Source organism: Ascaphus truei, chromosome 4, assembly GCF_040206685.1.
Source record: "Ascaphus truei isolate aAscTru1 chromosome 4, aAscTru1.hap1, whole genome shotgun sequence".
NCBI classification, from domain to species: Eukaryota; Metazoa; Chordata; class Amphibia; order Anura; family Ascaphidae; genus Ascaphus; species Ascaphus truei.
The window spans coordinates 245,597,189-245,617,725 of record NC_134486.1 but is presented as its reverse complement, the minus strand read 5'-3'; the positions used below and the strand labels follow the sequence as shown (position 1 = coordinate 245,617,725).

The following is a 20,537-nucleotide window of genomic DNA, read 5'->3' as shown; positions in this document are numbered from 1 at the left end:
GAACACAATGAACTTTGAATCCTTCCTATTTCACATAGTTCATGGGAACCTAGCTCTAGAGTTGCTATAGTATCATGTCTCCTATGATGACGTGCTGATGTCTCTCTCCCGGACATGCCTCTGTTGATGATGTTATCTGTGATTTTATAATACTGACATTGAGGAATCACCTTCTATGGGAAGCCAGTGACAGTACTGGCAAGGAGCCACCTGAGAGATACACCCCATCAGACACAGGGGATATAACTTATGCTTGTTTGGAGAGCAATATTTATTTATAAAATATTTTACCAGGAAGTAATACATTGAGAGTTACCTCTCGTTTTCAAGTATGTCCTGGGCACAGAGTAAAACAAATAATACATGGTTACAAGTACAGTTACATAAATGAACAAGGTATACATTATATACAAGACATTGCGTGCACAGTTAAAGAAAATATATATTATGAGCGTATGAAACAGTTACAGACCAGATTAAAGTGTGAGACAGCCTTAGATTTGAAAGAACTTAAGCTGGTGGTGGATATGAGATTCTCTGGTAGGTTGTTCCAGTTTTGGGGTGCACGGAAGGAGAAGGAGGAACGTCCGGATACTTTGTTGAGCCTTGGGACCATGAATAGTCTTTTGGAGTCTGATCTCAGGTGATAGGTGCTGCATGTGGTAGGGGTGAGGAGCTTGTACAGGTAGCTGGGTAGCTTGCCCAGAAAGTATTTGAGGGTGAGACAGGAAAGGTGAACTTTGCGCCTAGACTCTAGTGATGACCAATCTAGTTCTTTGAGCATTTCGCAGTGATGTGTGTTATAGTTGCATTGGAGAACAAAACGACAAATTGAATTGTAGAGTGTGTCAAGTTTGCTAAGGTGGGTTTGAGGAGCCGAGCCATATACTGTGTCTCCATAGTCAATAATTGGCATTAGCATCTGCTGTGCAATACGCTTTCTGACCAGGAGACTTAGGGAGGATTTGTTCCTGTAAAGTACCCCTAGTTTGGCATAGCTCTTGGTTGTCAGGGTATCAATGTGCATCCCGAATGTTAAGTGGGAGTCAAACCATAAGCCCAGGTATTTAAAACTAGTGACAGGTGTTAGGGTGGTGTTAGCGTTAGTTCTAATCAGGAGCTCAGTCACTGGAAGCTTTACAAATTTAGTCTTGGTCCCAAATACCATTGTTACAGTCTTGTCAGTGTTTAAAAACAGTTTGTTTTGGGAAATCCAGTTTTCGAGTCTCAAAAAGTCAGACTGAAGTATTTGTTGAAGGTCAGAGAGGCTATGGCTGTGTGCATATAGGATTGTGTCATCTGCATACATGTGTATTGAGGCTTCCTTACAAGCTGTGGGAAGATCATTAATGAACACTGAGAAGAGTAGGGGCCCCAGAACAGAGCCTTGCGGGACACCACAGGTGATATCCAGGGGGTTGGAGTTAGAGCCTGAGATGGACACATGTTGGGATCTTCCTGATAGGTAGGACTGAAACCAGTTTAAAGCATGTTTCCCTATTCCAGAGCTCTGGAGTTTGTTAAGCAGGATAACATGATCAACTGTGTCAAAAGCCTTTGCAAAATCTAGGAATTCTGCACCAGTGAGTTGTCCCCGTTCCATTCCACACTGGATTTCATTGCAAACTTTTAGCAGGGTAGTTACGGTGGAGTGTTTGGGACGAAACCCAGACTGGAATTGGCTAGGGAAATTTGTCTTGGTGTAGAAATCGCTTAATTGGGAGTGGACACATTTTTCCATTACTTTTGATAGAATTGGGAGAAGTGAGATTGGCCTGTAGTTTGAGACAGTGTTTTTGTCCCCACTTTTGAAGATTGGGACAACTCTGGCAGTTTTCCAGGTCTTAGGGATATGGCCGGCCGGCAGACAGGATAGAGTTGACTATGGACGCAATTGGTTTGGCAATGGCTGGGGCACCAAGTCGTAGGAACCTAGATTGTAGTAAGTCGGGTCCACATTGGCTGCTTAGTTTTAGTTTGAGGAGCGCTTGTGTAATCTCCTCTTCAGATACTGGGCCAAATTGAAAATTGTGGGCAGTGTTGGGAGGAGGTGGGACTGTAGGGGTACTCCCAGGATGAGATTCATGTTTGGGGTTTGTGCTGCGTTTCGCTAATAAGTTAGTGGCACACCCCACAAAGTAATCATTGAATGCATTTGCAATGTCAGTGGAGGTTTGTCAGAGTAATGTCCCCCTTAGTGATATTACTTGGTTGTTGATGGTTAGGAGGCTGGAATATATTGTTGATAACCTTCCAGAAGTTAGCTGGGTTTGATGTATTCTGGTGGAGATTGTCAGAGTAATATTGTGCTTTTGCGTGCCTTGTTTGCCTTGTGCACATGTTCCACATGCATCTGTAGTGATTGAGATCCTTGGTAGTGCCAGTTACTTTGTAGCTTTTCCACAAGGCATCCCTGAACTGGTAGAGTGCTATAAGGTCAGGTGTAACCCATGGAAGGTGGGCCCCCCGTACCCTTATTTTGCGTAGTGGAGCATGGGTATCGCAGAGTTTTAAGAACTCGGATTGGAAATAGTCGAGCGCAGAATCGGGGTCGGGAATTAAATAGATTCTGTGCCATGGGCAGTTGGTAAGGTCATCCAGAAACTGTTGTGGGTTAAAGTTTTTAAATGTTCTAGTGAGGAGAACTTTAGGGCTTGAATGGGGCGGTTTAATTTTCCTTACACAGTACACTATTGCATGGTCACTGAAAATATCAGGAAGGATGCCAGAGGATTGGATTCTGCTGGGGTTTCAGGAGAGAATCCAGTCTAGCAAGGAATGGTTATGCGATTTCAGGTTTATCCGTGTGGGTTGGGAAATGAGTTGTGATAGGTTAAGTGACTTGAGTTGTATCTGGATTTTGTGATTTTTAGGGTCAAGCCAATTGAAGTTGAAATCCCCTAGAACTAGCAGCTCACTCTTCTCATTCAGAGAGGAAATGGAGCCAAGAAACTGGGTGATATCAGTCAGGGATTGTAGAGGGGCTTTAGGGGGGCCAGCAAGCAAGATGGGCTTAGAAAAGGGGAGGCAGATTTTGCCAACTAGAGTTTCAAAAGAGGGTGGACTTGGTGGGCAATTTAACAGTGTAAATTGTAAGGTGTCTGCAATATAAAATAACACCCCTCCTCCTCTCTTTGACCTATCTCTCCTAAAAATGGAGTATCCCTGAATGGCGATATTTGCATCAGGGGTTTTAGGGGATAGCCATGTTTCTGTAAGAACGATGACTTTGGGTTTATGCATAAGGCATCATGCCCCTTAGTTCATCCAGTTTGGGCAGCAGGCTCCGGATGTTTAAATGGGCGACAGATAGCCCTTTTTGGAATTTAAAGGTGGAATTCTCAGGGGCATGGGACAGAGCTGAAATGGGAGGACCTGGGTTAGGTTCAATATCACCTGCTAAAGAGAGTAATAGTATGAGTAGAAATTTGGGTAGTTGTTTGCAAGTTGTAAATTTGTTGTGTTTTCCATTAGAGTGAGCAGTGGTTGGTGTGCTGGTTTTTAGAGTTCTCCACCAACATTCAGTAGATAGTGCAAGGCTTTTGAGTAGTCCAGGGTGTATGGTGATGTTGGGTGTGGGTCAGGATGGAGGAGTTTGTAGTGGATAGAGGGAGTAACATCTCCATGAGGCCAGGAGAAAGAAAAAAGTTAAAATACATAGCAGGTTCATGATGCCAGAGATTGGCAGTGCTGCAAGGAGCTGTTGTGAGCAGAGTGAGTGTGAGCAGACTAACAGCAGGTGTGTGCCTGTTCCTTGTCAAATGTTTAGCTGTATTGCAATGCTAGAGTCAGTTCAGGGTTTCAGTGTATTGTGCAGTCAGTTTTGGGAGAGACTGCAGTAAATAAGTTGTAAGGGGGTGGGGGGTTGAAATAGGCAGGTTAGCAAGCATGGGATCATAGTGTGATCTGAATAGCTTACCGTTTGTTGTCTTGAGTTAAAGAGTTTGCAGAAAGAAGCAGTCCCCAGTCACCTCTATTTAAACTGTAGTCTAACTGTATTTATCACTTAAAAACCTCACTTTAAATGCCTCACTATCTAATGCCAATTGCAGTTCCTGCAGATTGCAGGAGAGGTGTTTGTTATATACAGCTAAAACAGTCACATGACCCTCCCCCTCCCCAATCAGTCAGCTTGTTCCATTTGGTCAATTAACAGCACAGAGTTAAGAGGGAAAAAAATAAAAAATAAACTTTTTACATTCAAACATACTAACTTATATCAATTCTACAAGGCCAGATTCAGTCTTTTACACAGGGTTTCAACATCAGGAACATACTTATATCAATTCTACAAGGCCAGATTCAGTCTTTTACACAGGGTTTCAACATCAGGAACATACTTATATCAATTCTACAAGGCCAGATTCAGTCTTTTACACAGGGTTTCAACATCAGGGACATACTTATATCAATTCTACAAGGCCAGATTCAGCCTTTTACACAGGGTTTCAACATCAGGAACATACCTGTGAAGATATGTACCCAAGCCAGGGTTTGTTCGCCTTGCTCCGGCAGCCAATAGAAAGCCATGACAAGAGTGACCACGCTGCCACGCATTTTTTTTTCTTTACTGGCACAAAAATAAAAGAAATCATATCTTGGCAACCAAGGCTTCCCTGGAGCTGGGAGTACAGCAGCAGTTAAGCTACGACGGACCCCACAGATCTAACAAGGTAAAACAAATATGTTTGGGGGCTTGCTGTTTCACATTGCTTTAATTTGACAAATGAATCAGCACTCATAGTGGTATATAAAAGTACAATGGTGTGCCCCATCAACTACAGATGTGGATGAGTCACTATTCTCTTGCCAGCAGTTTTCTTCTATCCAGCTCTTCCCAGCAAACCGCAGTAAGAGAAAGGCCCAGACTGGACAAATCGTTGCATCACATTATCTGAGCTGAGGGAAATATATATATATTTTTGCCAAGGCTCTGTGTAACAAAGCATAACACTGAAACATATACCGCAGAAAGGTACTACATGAAAGACAAAAGAAAACAACGTGAGAGACAAAAGAAAACAACTGGCAAGGGATTCTCCATGTATACAATCACATATTTTATGCACTATATATTTTGAGGAGGACAAAGAGTAAGAAAGATATCATCAAGATATGACATTCTTGTCAGACAAAATGAATTGTATCTCTTTTACAATGCGATAACAATCTCATACAGTATTTACAATCACTGCCATATTGTACATTACTGTATATTGTGACAACACTGAGGCTAGTCTCATGCACCTGTTCTAGTAGGTTTAAACCCTCCCGTGGTGGTGCCTGATGTGCAGAGCTATGCCCTGTAGATTCATGCAAGGCACAACTCATTAAAATGATTGCATTTTGTTGCTTAGCCATTCTCCCTTCTGAGCTACTGAGCAGCAGTTTATAAAAAGCTTCACTTCTTGAGGTGCAATCAATACAATCGCCTAAGAAAAAGGGCTTAATACATTGACATGCACACATTCTGGAAGGGTTATTACATGTTTATTCCAGTTTCACATTAGAATTGCTACATCTTGTGCTCTTTTACTTCAAAGTTGGAACAAAACTTTGATTAAAGCTGCAGTTCAGTCTTTTTTTTTTTTTTTATTTATTTTTTTACTTCAATAGTTTCATGTGGGCAATCTCTAATTACCTAAAGAACTGTATAGCTGCAGGTCAATTCGTTCCCCATGTATTGATAGGTGAAATTTGGTGACATAATTAGAGCTGGCATATGTTTTTCTTCTGCTTCTGTCTCTCAGTGGAAGCTCATGAATATTCATGAGCACTCCTGCACTGACATGTGCTAGAGGGAGGGCAGGGCTGACAAAGGGGTGTGCCAGGGCTTGTGACAGGACATGAAGGGGCAGTGCCTTAGCAAATGGTTGTTAAAATAGAATACAAGAAAATTGGTCCTTCAAAGTTGTTTTTTTAAAAACAGAAAATGCTAAAAGTATTTTTTTTTACTACAGAACTGATTTATTAAAAAAAACACACATGCAGGATATTGACTGAACTGCAGCCTTAAGTCCTCTCGGACAACTGGCTATAAAATACCTTAATTTGCCAGTTTAAAGTTGCAATCTCCCACAGATCTCATTTTTATTATTAAATAATAATAACAACAACTTTATTTCATGTAGTGCTTTTCTCCTAATGGAACATAGAAAGCTTCACAATTACAGTGAAGGGCACGGCACGCTGCACATAGGATTTTATAGATACATACCCTGCCCAGATGAGTTTACAATCTATGATTTTGGTGCCTAAGGTGATTTGCCTAAGGTGATTTGCCCAAGGTCTCAATGGGCTGACACTGGGATTAGAACCAGGTCCCCCTGCTTCAAACTCAGTGTCATTGTTTACAGTCAAGTGTCTTTACTCCCTCAGCCACTCCTTTCCCTCTTATCTTTATAGATTTGGGATTTCACAGAAGGCGACAGAGAGACAGAGAGAATATGCAGATGCAGCCACCAGTATCCAATGACTTGCCTTGGAAAATGTGGGGCAATCTCGCAGTAAACTGTAACATTTCTGCAGCCAGACTAATGGCCCATCTGATTAACACAGGGGGGGTCCCTGAGGACTGCAGGGACCCCCGCTGTGTTAATCCGATGGTCCATTAGTCTGGCAGCAGAATCTCACAGAAATGTTGCAGCATTTACTGTGAGATAGCCACAGTACAGTATTTTCCCAGGCAAGTCATCGGATACTGGTGGCTGCATATCTGTGGGTAGTGTGTGTGTGTGTGTGTGTGTGTGTGTGTGTGTGTGTGTGTGTGTGTGTGTGTGTGTGTGTGTGTGTGTGTGTGTGTGTGTGTGTGTGTGTGTGTGTGTGTGTGTGTGTGTGTGTGTGTGTGTGTGTGTGTGTGTGTGTGAAAATTGTACTACAAAGTGCTACTTTAAGTTTATAAAATAATTATTTTGGTTAAAAAAAAGACATATGGCCATAGAGTTCATCCTTTTGCTATTGTAAAGTCTAAATGCAATTATAGTTATTGTACAGTATACTGTAACTACGTAGGAGAACATTTATATACATTTGACTATAATAAAAGTAAACATTCAATTTACAGTATTTATATTAGGAATAGCTAGTGCATTTGCCATGAGGGAAATGCAGAACTTGTTTCATGTTCATATTAATGTCGGCATGGTGTCATAGTTTTCTGGATTTCGCATAAAACACAGTGCATGATGCAAATCTGCAATGTAATTTAGTGTTAGAGTTGACAAATACAATTGATGCAAACGGTATGATATTTTTGTGCCTGCACCTCTTCCAAGCCCTTAATACATGAAACACAAACTACTGATTTTCATTGATAAATGTGCCAGGAGCAGAACTTTGATAACCTTCCAAATCTGTCTCCAGGTTCTGGCACATTTAAAGGCTGCCTCAAGAAGCTCTCACGCGAAGTTGAGTTGCATATCTGCGGACCATAATCACATCCTTTGTAATCCTCTAAACTCCCACTGGCCCAGTTTTCCAAGTCCCAGGATAGATTTGCTGCTCATGTACCTTCTTCCGCTGTTTCATAATACAGTATCAGAATACAGCAACGAAAGCCAACAACGGACACCAAGAAAAACAGAAGTACAGAGGGTGGATCAGATAGTAGGTTATTCAATCCAGCTAAATTGCAAGTATTTCAACATGGATAGAGGTGTCAAAAACTAAAACATAGATAGGTGAACATGTCTAGAATAAATCTCTACAATTTCCAAACCTATATTTGCCCATCTTTTAATTCTACTACTGTACATAAATTGAGTCCCAGAGTACCTAATTAATACTGTACAACTATTTTCTCAAATGTTTTATGTTCAAAGTTAACTTTTTCATCCCTTGAGACGTATCAATATGTCAAAATTTGTGTCCAAGTAGTAACTACTCGGGTATACCAAAGCATACTTAACTTTTCAGTTAACTATTTTGTAAGCTCCAACAATTCTGGGAAGTGTGGATAACTTTTGAAAGAGGACATTATCTTAGATAAGTGACTAAATCCAATATGTCATACACTCCCACGATTGCATCAGCCCCAAACACAGTTGTCGATAGTCACTCAAATGTCACCCACAGGACCTCCCTCGCTCAGACAACCCAGCATAGCTGCAATCCCATTATTACTCCAAATACTTCCTAATGTGACTGAATCTATCAAAAGATACCAATGAACCATCATTCGGATATCATATTATATATAATATGTATGAAAGAAAAAATCATTGCAAATCGGACAATATCATACTGTATTCTTGACATTTTGTCTTTATAGACCGGATTCAAACCTAATTATATATAATAATGTAACCAAAATGGAATTCTTACAGACTCCCCACAGCCGCTCAACTGCTGGACACTCAGCCGCCGGCCATTTTGCCAATAAGGTATATTCATTTAAGGTGTTTTAGAGGTGAGAGTAGCGGGTCAAGAAAAGGCGTTTTAGGGTATGGGGCTAGATTTTTAGGGTAGCGGATTAGGATAAGGGGTGAAGGTTTTTAGGGTAGGGGTTTATGGTAAGAGGTTAAGGTTTTTAGGATAAGTGTTAGTATTAGGTGTTATGATTAGGGGGTTGTAGGATAAGGATTAATGTTAGGGACATACATTGGCGGCGAAGCAGCTGGCAGAGAGATGTCCTGGTGACAAGGTGAGTGGCAACTAAACTTCGGTGGCGATTTGGTCATGGCAAACTTCAGCGACCAAGAGTCCTAGACTGCTGAACAGCACTAACAACATGGAACCATGAGGAATATGCTGCCTGTATTACAACTTGTAAACATCCAAATTTGTATCCATTCGTCTCTTTGCTATAAAGAGTAATTTGCACCCTTTCCTCCATGAGAAATGGGAGACTTAAACAACCAAAAAACGACTCCAAAGATGACTCAATTTAAGTCATCAGTCAAGGTCATTGCAGACAACATATCTTCCAGTTCCGGTGCTACCAATCATGTCCAAGTTCACAAACTCCCCATATGACACTTATATAGAACACAAGCTCACCTGATGTTTTACTATTCCCAAAGATTATTGCATGAAAGAACAAAAACAAAACATAAAAGTAATGATACCAGAGCCCACACAGATATTTAATTAATTTGAACTGTTATGATAAATGCTGTTTTACTGTATGTAACTACAACCACAGCTTATTTGACGTGGTTATTTCTAACCTCACTGTCTCCTTCCTTGTTCCAATGGTTATCATTTTAAACTGAAATGTCTAGAATTCCAAACAAGTGAATAAATATCAATGTCACATATATTCTTATCTTCTCTTGTTGGTTCAATAAAAGGTATAGTTTCCTTTTTCCATTTTCACATAAATAGGGGACCAATATGGCCACACACAAAAATGTCTACCAACGAAAACTAGCAGCAGAACGTTGCTGAGTTATGATGAATGAAACATTCAAGTGGAACTTTAATTCACCGTAAATCTCATCACCTAAAAAAAGTATGATTATAAATCCCTTTTTTTGCAGTAAAATTTCACAGTCACAAGCTCCTAACATTTCAGTCACAAGCCATGGTTTCAAACATATACAGAAGTAGCCGGCGTTAATGCTCCTGCTGGCGCATTGCAGCGGGACACACACGATGAGCTACTGTAGGGTAAGCAGACACCACTGTGTCTGCATTAGCCGTATTTGAAAAAGGGGCATGACTAAAGCATCATTGCGCCCACTTACAAACTGTACACAGTAGCAATTTGTATTCCTACAGTAAAACTTCCAAAAAAGCTGAAGTAGCAAGATCCTCAGATATCTATCCAGAAAGAAAAATAGGGGGTAAACAAAAAATGGCAGCCAATATTGCTGCTTTGATTTATCACAAACCCACTTTCACCTTGGATGGAACATCAATGTTTTTATGCATTTTGATTTTAAATAATGATTGATGAGCTTTTGGAACAAAATGCTAGTAAAGTCTGAAAGCCTGAGCATTGTGAGTCTGTTATTTGGCCTGAGCTGGTGATAAAATTTAGAAAAACATTTCTTTGTGTCATTCATCCAAAGTTGCTAGAGATGCGCTGCTCGTGTTATTTGCAGATGAGTAAACATCCTCACCTGTTAATACCAATTTAGGTGAACAGGTTGTATACTGCATTTACAATACAATTGCAAGATGTTAACAAAATAATCCAATCCAAGCTCTTTTATTAAAAAAAAATGTTTGTTGTTATTTTTTTTTTACACTGGATTGAAGCAGGGGGCCTCCGGAGCTGAACCCCGTTAATTTCAGCTCCGGGGATCCCCTGGTGATACCTCAGTAGGTGCTGCCAGTAGTCACTTTGGCTAAGCTAGGTGAGGTTTAAAGCGTAATAAGGCCGCGCTTAGAGTGCGGGCGACGGCAACGCGGCCGATGACGTCACCCGTTGCCGTCGCCTTCCGCAAAAGTTAGAATTGAACTTTCAGCAACGTCGCTAGCGACGGGGTCATTGATTGGTTTACAGACAGTCACATATGGCGATAGTCTGTAAAAAAATAAAATTTAACCTGCTTCCAAATTTTTGGTCGCGACGGAGCGGTCGCGCTTACTATAAGCGCTGGAGATGGAGTCAATTGTTTTGTTTTGAAGCGACGTCGCAGTCACGGGCACTATAAGCGCAGCCTAAAGCTCCCGCGTCGCATGGGCCAATAGGAAGCCGCATTTGATGACCTCACAGTTTCATATTGGCCCACAGGGCGTGGGACTTTGAAACGCCGCCATAATGTGAACTCTGGTATCCGAGTGGAGCGGATACCGGAACCTTGTACGAAGGTCAGTATCTCTGGGAACAGGGGGACCCTGGAGCTGAAATTAATGGGGTCCAGTTACGGAGACGCCCTGTTTCAATCCTGTGTAAAACAAAATGTAAATAAATGTTTAAAAAAAAGCACTTGGATTGCCACTTTAAATTGATGCTGCGAGTTATTCTGAACATGTCACTTTTACGGGCCTATTCATTAAACTGTGATCTTGGCATTTACGTGCAAAAATTGCCACATAAATGCATCTGGCTCTATTCATTAAACAGTTTTCGTATGTGCAAACTGTGTGTAATTTTGTTTATTCCACTTGGTTCTATTTCTGCAATTCTGTGCGATATGTACATTTTAGAAGTAGGCCCAAACAGATTAACCTATATTCCACGTGCTGAGATGCATGATACCTGGGAAGATACCTGAGAAAAACTGATACCTGGCAAATACAGTATGTACACGAGCCAATTGTTTTCATATTTGCTATTTGCATATTTCCCAGGTACCTCTCTCTAGAGTTGCCAGATGGCTTCTCCATAAATACTGGACACAATGGTGAAAGCTGTGACGCGCTCGAGACACGTGCACACACATATACACACATACTGTACACACCTCTCTGCTCCATGCTGTTTCCACCTCTCCTTGGCCCCACCCCTAGGCTCCTGACACCTCCTCCTGATTGGCTGCATTACTTAGCAGCAGCCAATCAGGATGGAGAAAGCTGCCCAGCCCCATTGCAGCAGCCCTACTTGGGGAAATCCCATGGCCCCCCAAGCCGGTAAGGTCATTATGTCCAGAGAGATAACACCGAACACATACATGTCCAGTATTACCTCTAATTATTTAATGGACAGTGTCCAAATACAGGAAATTCCGGTTCAATACTGGACACCTGGTAACACTACTTCTTTTCATCCAAATTTGCCTACCTTGGGGAGATTTCATGAAATAGGCATTAATTGGATGAAAAGTGCAGGACTTTTATTGCGTCAAATTGTATTCCGTTTTCAGATGATTTTACATTGGCAAAGTTTACTGAGTAGATCCCTCAGCATCAGTTCATCTCAGGTATGTTGACCCTGTTCATCTCTGTTTATATCATGCTGGGCATGGCATCATAGAGCAATAATCGGAGGAGCTATTAGACATATGTATATTGCCATTTATCAAATTGTATACCTCTTTCTATTCTTTTTTTTTCTATATTGTGCATGTTAAAAAAAACATGCTCTACTAAGATTTTTTGGCAAGATTCGATACGAAATATTTTGCCAAGCCTCAAAGGACTAATAATATCACCCAATTAGTAAACTTTCAGCTAAATATTGCCAGTGAGCGAAACATGGTGTTCATGCACTAATTATAGTCTCCGCATTAAGCAAATCTATCGATTTTATAGAATTTCGTGAATAAGTATATTAAATAAAATTGCAACGCACATTGACTTAATGGTTGGCGACTTGCTTCTAAAAGCTGACTCAGGCGCAGCTTTTGTACTGACTCAAAAAAGGACAAATGACACTTGCTAAGAGTGCTTATACTACTGCCACATATTGAAAATTAAATAAATAATGAATTAATTAAATAAATTAAATAAAATAACGTTCATGCCCATCTATGTGAGCAAAAAGGGGTTGTAAAAATGTGAATATTCAACATTAACCTACAGAAGAAATCTAAAATGTAGGAAAATTATTTAAAATCCCCCCTCCCCCCCACGCAGTTTCATTTCATATATATATATATATATATATATATATATATATATATATATACATATATACAGTGTAAAAGTTTTAAAACTAACATGCCTCTTTTCAGTAATTTCTGAGATTAATTTACATTGAAAGACACAGGGGTCTGTTGTAGTGTCTGCCAGACTGGCAATAAGTATCAGAAAAAATACATTACTGGCCATTAACACCCTTCTTGGGTTAAAAACTTTGGACTGCAAATTGGCCCTTCAGCTCTTCCAGCCAGGGCATTATTGCCCAGTAAGATTGGCTATAATGTACATAATTAGATGGACAGTACAGGGTAAAGTTGGATACGTGCATGAAGACAATTAAAAACAAAATGGAATTAAGGAGTCCCTGCCCAGCAGAGCTAAAACAGCCAATCTCGCATCTACAGTGTGGGGTAGAAATGTACATCTTCAACCGTTTTTGCATCCTGGACTTTGAGGAACTAGAATAGCAGTCAATTGCCAAAATGTGTGGATTTTACACTTTTTTTCTTTCTTTTTTTCCCCCATACTGCATAGATAGATATGCAGAGCCAGAATCACTGGGGGAAAAGAAGCAACAGTCGCAGGACTATTTAGAATATGATAAGATGAAAATCTGTGAGCAACGGGCTATTTCCACAGGATGTGCACTTATTTTAGCTACCAGAATAGGAACCATTGTAATATCAAACAGACATGTTCTGAAGAGCATTCCTGGTTTCCCAACTAATAGTGATACCGTCTACTAAACAGGTAACTAGACTCCAAAATGGTGAGAAGCCTTGCGTGTCAGTCTGATAGATTCATCCCAGCGTTAGATCCTTATGACCTTGGGGAAGTAACTTTATCTCCCTGTGCCTCAGGCACCAAAAACCAGCAGAAGATTATTATCTCGTCTGGGCAGGGGCAGTGCCTACAACATTACATGTAATGTAATTCTGAAGCGCTTTGAGTCCCATTGGGAGCAAAATGCTATATGAAATAAAGTTGTTATTATTATGATATATTTGTTTTGTGAGTCACTGCTTCTGCTGACATGATGACCACATCTCGGTGCATTAGGAAACAACGGAGTTCTGCTTCAATGCAGGAGTGCAGAAGGAAAGATGGGGAGCAGACCATCAGGGAGCACTTTATCGAACAGCACATTGAGGACATCCCCAAATATCAGATAAGCACATAAGCTGTTCACAGGGCAGTCGATTTTCTTAATTACATCACATATGGTTGTGACACAAAGTACAGAAATTCTAGCAGCCAGAGAGGATCACATACAGTATAATGCCATATGAATTAAACAATCTCACCACCTCCTCTCTCTCTCTCACACAGTTCCCATCTGTTAGCTCTAATTCTAGTTTATTATTCTGCTCCCTTCAAGGACTTAAACCGGAACCACACTACACCGGCACGAAATGGGTTAACCGTGTCTCAAAAAATATGATGCCCTCTTTCACACGACTCATTCTTCCCTTAATACATCCCCATTTTCCTCCTTCGTGCCGTAGTATCACTCACCAATGAGATGATCAGTGTCAGTATCACTGCCCCTCTCCACGCAGAGACTCGGAAGACACTGCTCAGCCTCTATAATCCAGAGCTGTGCAGGGAGCTGGGGAGGAGGAGGTCATAATAGCAGCACAGATCCAGCGTCAGTGTGAGAGAGGCAGGGGGCAGGCAGCAGCAGCAGCGGCAGCGGCAGCAGCAGCTCACTCTGCCTCCAGAGACACTCGCAGAGTTCTTCTTCACAGTCCTTCAACACAGACACCTTTACTTTGAGACAACGGTCTTTATTATGTGACTGTTGAATCCACAAATCCCCCTCCCCTGCTTGAATCTCACCACTGGAGAAATCTGCTCAGAACATTGCACTGCCCTCATGTGGACATTGATTTAATGACACATTAATACAGATGCTTGGAAGGCTTCAAAGCAGCTGTGATAGTCACCTGTAACCGAGGTTGTGGCTGCAGTAATTCCGTCTTTGCTTTTGTATAGAAGAAAGAAATGTTGGCTGTAACATATCACTGAGGAGCACAATACAAATTAGGCTTAGTCCATAGACACTGAAGCTGTGCGGAGGCGCGCTGAGGCTGAGGGAAAGCGCTGCTTTCCCTGGCCTTAGAGCGCGCGCCGTCCGTGGGCGTGTCTGGGGGGCGGGCCAATGACGTCACGGAGCAACCGCTCATGTGACCGGCCCTGCGCTCCCGTGAGCGCTGAAACTAAATATTTGGTAAGACACGCGCTTCCGCAAGCGTGCGGAAGCGTGCGCGAGCACCTGCTGAAGCCGCTCTCATTGCGGCTGCAGGGGCTCACTGGTAAGCATGCGCGCGCCTCAGCACAGGTCAGCGCCGCTCCCTGCACCATGTCCGAGGCCTTACGCTTCTAGAGAGATTTTATAGAGATACATCCCACTTACCCCCACCTTACAGAGATGAGGCCAAAAGGACATACAGGCAGTCCTCGGTTATCCAACGGAATCCGTTGTGGAAGTAGCGTGGGATAGTGAAACCGTTGCAAAGTGAGTCCCATGTTAATCAGTGGTTGTGAGCGTTGGATAACGCATTCAGGCGTCGGATAATGCATTCCGGCGTCGAAAAACGGCTCGTAGGGTTGCATTTTAAAGTGTTGGATATGCCATTCATTGTAAAGTGAAACGTTGGATAGCGAGGACTACCTGTACTGTACTGCTCTAATGTATCCGAGAAATATCATGGAGACACACTGTAATCACGTGTTCTTCACATAGAGATATAGTGAAAACACGCTATCCCATCATACTCTCCTTAGGTGGTGATTCATTGTGTGCACTTTGCACACAATCCAGCGTTACACCTCCCATAAAAGATATCAAGACTCAATTTTATTCTTACACTCTTCAATGACTCTGAAAGAATTAACTATGCTATATCCATTGCTAAGAATTTAGGTTATTTTCCTGGCTTTTTAAAAAATTTGCTATTCCAGTATATACTGCATGTTTTTTTTTTGCCATATTTTCCGTCATTGCAGATGTTCTAATTAATTATAGAATAACACATTAAAATGCTATTTTGGTGAATGTATTCTCCTCAGTCTGTGCTGTGTAAGAGATCATTAACTTAAACTGTACAGTATGCTGGCAATGTGAATTCCAAGAAGTTATTTAGCAGGCATACTACGGATGAATAGCATGTTGCTTTGATTAAATGCCACAGGATAACAACCAAGCATTAGAAGGGTTATATGTAATCCATTTCTTAAGCATCAGTAGTCCTGGACCTATTAACCCTTTCCAAACCAATATTAGTGGTTAAAAACAACCAACCCTGTGAGTTTAAAATTAAAAGGCAAAATAATTCAACTTGTTCATTGTAAAATCATAGAACATTTTGCAATGATGTTGTAATTGTCCAAAACACTGTTCTAAGAAATATGTTCAAAAGATAAAAAGGTGCATTTTGATAACGAAATATTTCAAAGGTAACGTCCAGTGATCAAAGTGTGATGGCACTTATGTGGAGAAACAGTACTTTTTGTTACCAATTTACTGATCTATATATTTTTAACCCTTTGGCTGCCAGAGGGGCCACAGCACCAGAGTGCCACTTGCCCGTCTGGCAAATCGCTTTCACGTGACCGCTGCTCAGAGAGGTCACGTGAGTGCAGTGACAATTAATACGGAAACAGAAGAGGAGTCCTCCTGCGCCCTGTGCTCCATAGAGAGGCAGAAAGTGATCACCCCTGGAAAACAAGCACAAAAAGGACATGGCATAGTCACTATGTCATGGGGCCCCGGAGTGCCAGACCCCATGACATAGTGGCTACTTCCTGGCGCACCTAAAGCAGCAAACATCTCCCCAAAAATATTGTGTTTTTTTTAACCACACAGTATATGAACCAGGGACTCCCTCGGAGCTACTCTTGCAACTCAATGCTTTGGGGACCTTCTGTTGGCGATACATTTAAAAAAAAAAACTTTTGCCAGTACATATAAGGAAAAACAAAGACGGCTTTGGGGTCACTCAGTCAGTATATGGGACAGCTTTTATTGGTCCCCTGCGGGAGGAGGATCTAACTGGCTATATTGTTTCACCCAGACAGGAATTCCTGCAATGGAATTTTAAAATGAAATATTTTAAGAACCAGGGGTCCCCTATAGCTTAGAGCAGCAGTGCGCAAACTGGGGGGCGCGCGATTTTCTGGGAGGGCGTGTCAGTTATCGAGGTCCCGCGCTCTCCCCCCCAGGCTTTAAAATGAAATGTCAGGGGACCGCGCGAGGCCGCTATAACCCACTTAGGCCGAGTCCCCAGTCTTCACTGTGGCACGCGCTCCCGGCGGGGGGGGGGGGGCGGCGCGTGCACAGCGCTACACCGCGATCTGCGGTCTGGAGGGAGAGGGAAGGTTTGCGACGGGAGGCGGTGTGGCTGTGGGTTTGCAGGGGCGTGGCCATGATGTCCCGCAGCTGGTTCGCCCTTATTGGCTGAACCGCCGGCGGGGGCGTGGCCACGCCCCCGTCGCAGATGTCGAGGTCAAATTCTCCTGCCTCCCTGAAAACCTGTCGCGCACCGCTGGGGAAAGGTGCGCGACAAGGTAGGGACTGGAACCGGCCGGACTGGGGGGGGGGGCGGGGCTTGATAGCACAGCGCACGCTGAGCCGTGCGCTGTGGCGGCGACTGGGACCGCAGCCTTACCTTCCCGCGTTGCGTCGTCCTGGTAACCCAGCATCAAATTATGCCGCGTGGTCACGTGGCAACCATGGCCACGTGACATCACATGACCCCGCGTGTCATTTGATGCCGGGGTCCAGCGGGGGGGGAGGGGAGTCAAGACACCGAGGCGAGCAGGCAGGGGTGCGCACAGGGAAAAGTTTGCGCACCCCTGGCTTAGAGTGCCACTGTATAAAGAATTTGAAACAAAAATGAGGAACGTGAATTGCTGCTTTTAATTATTTTTTTACTTATAAAGGTCTGTATATTTCTGTTCTTTAAGATAAAAAAAACCATAAACCTTAATATAAAAAAATGAAGTCCAATGAATGTTGTTCTCTCATTTGATATACACAAACTCTCCTCAAGCCAGACACAATAGCACTACATTTTTAGTACTAGGCTATATACAGGAGCTTGTGCAAAAGTCAAATCAGCCGCACTCTCAACACCTGAATGTCTTTTGCCTTTTTCAACTTTGTTCTGAGTTATCCCCAATGGACAAGAGCGCTTCAACTTAGAACCAGCTACCTTTTTAGAAGATTTTAACACCAGCCTCTCACTTACAGAATAAATATCTGAATATCTAATTAAACATCAACCCCAATTCCAGCACAGTCACCACCAGAACAATTCACTGGAAGTCTTATACCTGTTTTGCATACGCACAATTTGGTGGTGATGTAGCAAGGACATTTTAGAGTAAAATTATTACAAATTGCGTTATTCTCCACTCTTTGCATCAATGTATTCTAAATAATTGATAGCCATGTGTTTTGAGTGTCTAACAATCCCATACATCAAAGAAGTAGCAGTGGGATAATTGTGAAGGTAGTCTTACAATAGACACAGTAATAAGTCCTTTGAATGGCCTAAGGGCCAACTCTGTTTATGTTTGGAATGTCCACTTTTGCTACTAAGAGGTTGATATAGTTATTATTATTATTTACATTGGTGTATTTCTAGTACCTGTAGCTGTCTACTATAGGCTGATCTTATTCTCAGTTTGCTTATGTGTATCTCATCCCTTGCTTAAGCAAGCTAGTTACATCACTTGCTTGGATCACGTGTTGGTGATTATGATATGGACGGTCAATGTAGGAACTAGAATAGAATGTACATATCATATGAAACAAAACATGGAAAAGCGTTTCAAATAAAAATATAGGCTTTTAATGTTAAAAAAAAAAAAAACTTTCAATTAAAAAAAACCACACCAAAAAAAAAATCAGTTTTGATGACTAGGTCCCCCTAATGTTCATTTCATGGCCCAAACAGCTTTTTGCACCCTTGATACTTTGACAACAGTACATGAAGGGTTTCCTTGCAAGCAGCTATGGAGTCTTATTTTAATAATAAAAAAACACAGCTGCTGTAAAATGCACATACAGCTCAACCCCGTTATAGCGCGGTCCTCGGGGCCACCCAATCCGACCGCGCTAGAACCGGGGTCGCGCTAATTTTACAAAAAAATGGCCGCCGAGCGCCCGATAGGGAGGGAGAAAGGAGGGAGGAAGGAGGGAAGAGGTGGCCGGAAGCCCTACACGTCCCCCAGCAGCCACCAGGCCTGCTAACAGCGGCCCTCCGAGTCCAGCCACAGTCTGCTCCTTACCTCCCCCCCCCACCACCGGCATCCATCCCCCTCCACCGGCATCCACCTCCTCCCCCCCGAGGCCCCCACACCTACCAGCCCGCCGCATCCAGAGACCATCCGCGCCCGCCCTCCACTCCTCCACTGCATAATCAGTTTTGGGCCGAGCCCCCCCACCACCTGGCAGCCACACGGTCCCCCCTGCATTCACCCCCCTCCACCCAACTGGCATTATCACCCTACCCCCCCCCCCACCGGCATCCACACCTACCGACCCATCGCCCGGCATCCAGAGACCCTCCGCTCCCGCCCTCAGTCTGTGTGTCTCTGACACACCACTCCTACACGGCACAACCAGTTTTGGGCCTAGCCCACGCGGCCCTCCGAGTCCCAGCCTGCTCCTCACTCACCCCCCTACGGCATCCACACCACCCCCCCACTACCGACACCCCCCCTCCTCCTCCCGATGCCAGCTCCGCTCCGATCTCAGCAGCCGACACCAAAGGTAGGGAGGGGGAGTGGGAGGGGGTGTGTGAGTGTGGTGTGAGTGTGGTGTGCTGTGAGTGCAGTATGCTGTGAGTGCAGTGCGCTGTGAGTGCAGTGTGCTGTGAGTGCAGTGTGCTGTGAGTGCAGTGTGCTGTGAGAGTGTGCTGTGTGCTTTGAGAGTGTGCTGTGTGCTGTGAGAGTGTGTGCAGTGTGCAGTGAGTGCTGGTAGTGTGTGTAGTGGGCTGTGCAGTGTGCAGTGTGCAGTGTGCAGTGTGCAGTGTGCAGTGTGCAGTGTGCAGTGTGCAGTGTGCAGTGTGCAGTGTGCAGTGTGCAGTGTGCAAAAAAAATGTAAAAAAAAAAATGTCATTTTTTTTTAAATTCGGGGTCCATGCTCAAACCGCATTATAGCGGATCGCTAGTTCAGGAAGGTAATTGTGTGTTAATTGTGGGTTACTTAAAAGAGCAATCCAAGCAGGCGATTTCTTTTTGCAATTTTTTTAATATTTTAACATTTGATTGAAACAGGGGGTCTCCAGAGCTGAACCTCGTTCATTTCAGCTCCGGGGACCCCCTTCTTCTGGAGATACATACCTCTGCAGAGGGTTCCGGTTGCTGCTCCGCTCAGCTAGCTGGGATCAAATAGTGGGCGTCACATAATAGCCGTTTTTCATTGCTCTTGCGTCGTGTGGGACAATACGAAGCCCATAAGGAGGTATTTCCAGAAGCTTAAATTAAATAGGGGGTTCCCAGAGCTTAAATTAACGGGGGTTAGCTCCGGAGACCCCTGCTTCAATCCTATGTTACAAAAATGAAAAATGTGCAAAAAGAAATTGCCCGTTTTGGTTTCCTCTTTAAATGAGCAGTACCCCTACTCTATCCTCCTTTTAATTTTAACATATTTAGGAAGCAGGGGGTATCCTGAACTGAACCACATTCATTTCAGCTATGGGGACCCCCTGCTTCCCAAGATACATACTGGGAAAGGTGCCCAAGATACAGACCATCCCAGGGAAACAAAATGGAGGTCACGCGGGCCAATTGGAAGACATTATTCATTGCAATCTCCAATTGGACGGCATGAAGTGGAGGTTTAATACATCCACGAAGTACCAGTGGCACTTTCTTCCATAAGTATCTCTGAAAGCTGGGGTGCACCGGACCTGAAATGAATGCGACAGCTCCGGAGACCCCCTGCTTCCTATACATGTACAAATAAAAGTGGTGGTGGGAGGGAGAGGGGTCCCAGAGAGAACTGCAGCTTTAAGTGAAATGATGTTTGTAAAAAAAATTACCTAGCAGTTAAA

General features: G+C 43.1%; 1 protein-coding gene across 3 annotated transcripts in view; it reads right to left on the bottom strand.

The window, feature by feature from the left end:
* PKIB (cAMP-dependent protein kinase inhibitor beta) overlaps positions 1-14,291 on the bottom strand; it is a 194,194-nt gene extending 179,903 nt beyond the window's left edge. The window contains exon 1 of one of the 3 annotated variants that reach the window (XM_075597167.1): positions 13,987-14,291. The gene's annotated coding sequence lies outside the window, so the exon portion shown is untranslated. Of the gene's footprint in view, positions 1-4,466; positions 4,590-13,986 lie in introns of those variants that run through there. The other 2 variants (XM_075597166.1, XM_075597168.1) reach the window with 2 other exon arrangements.
* Positions 14,292-20,537: the final 6,246 nt, after the last annotated feature.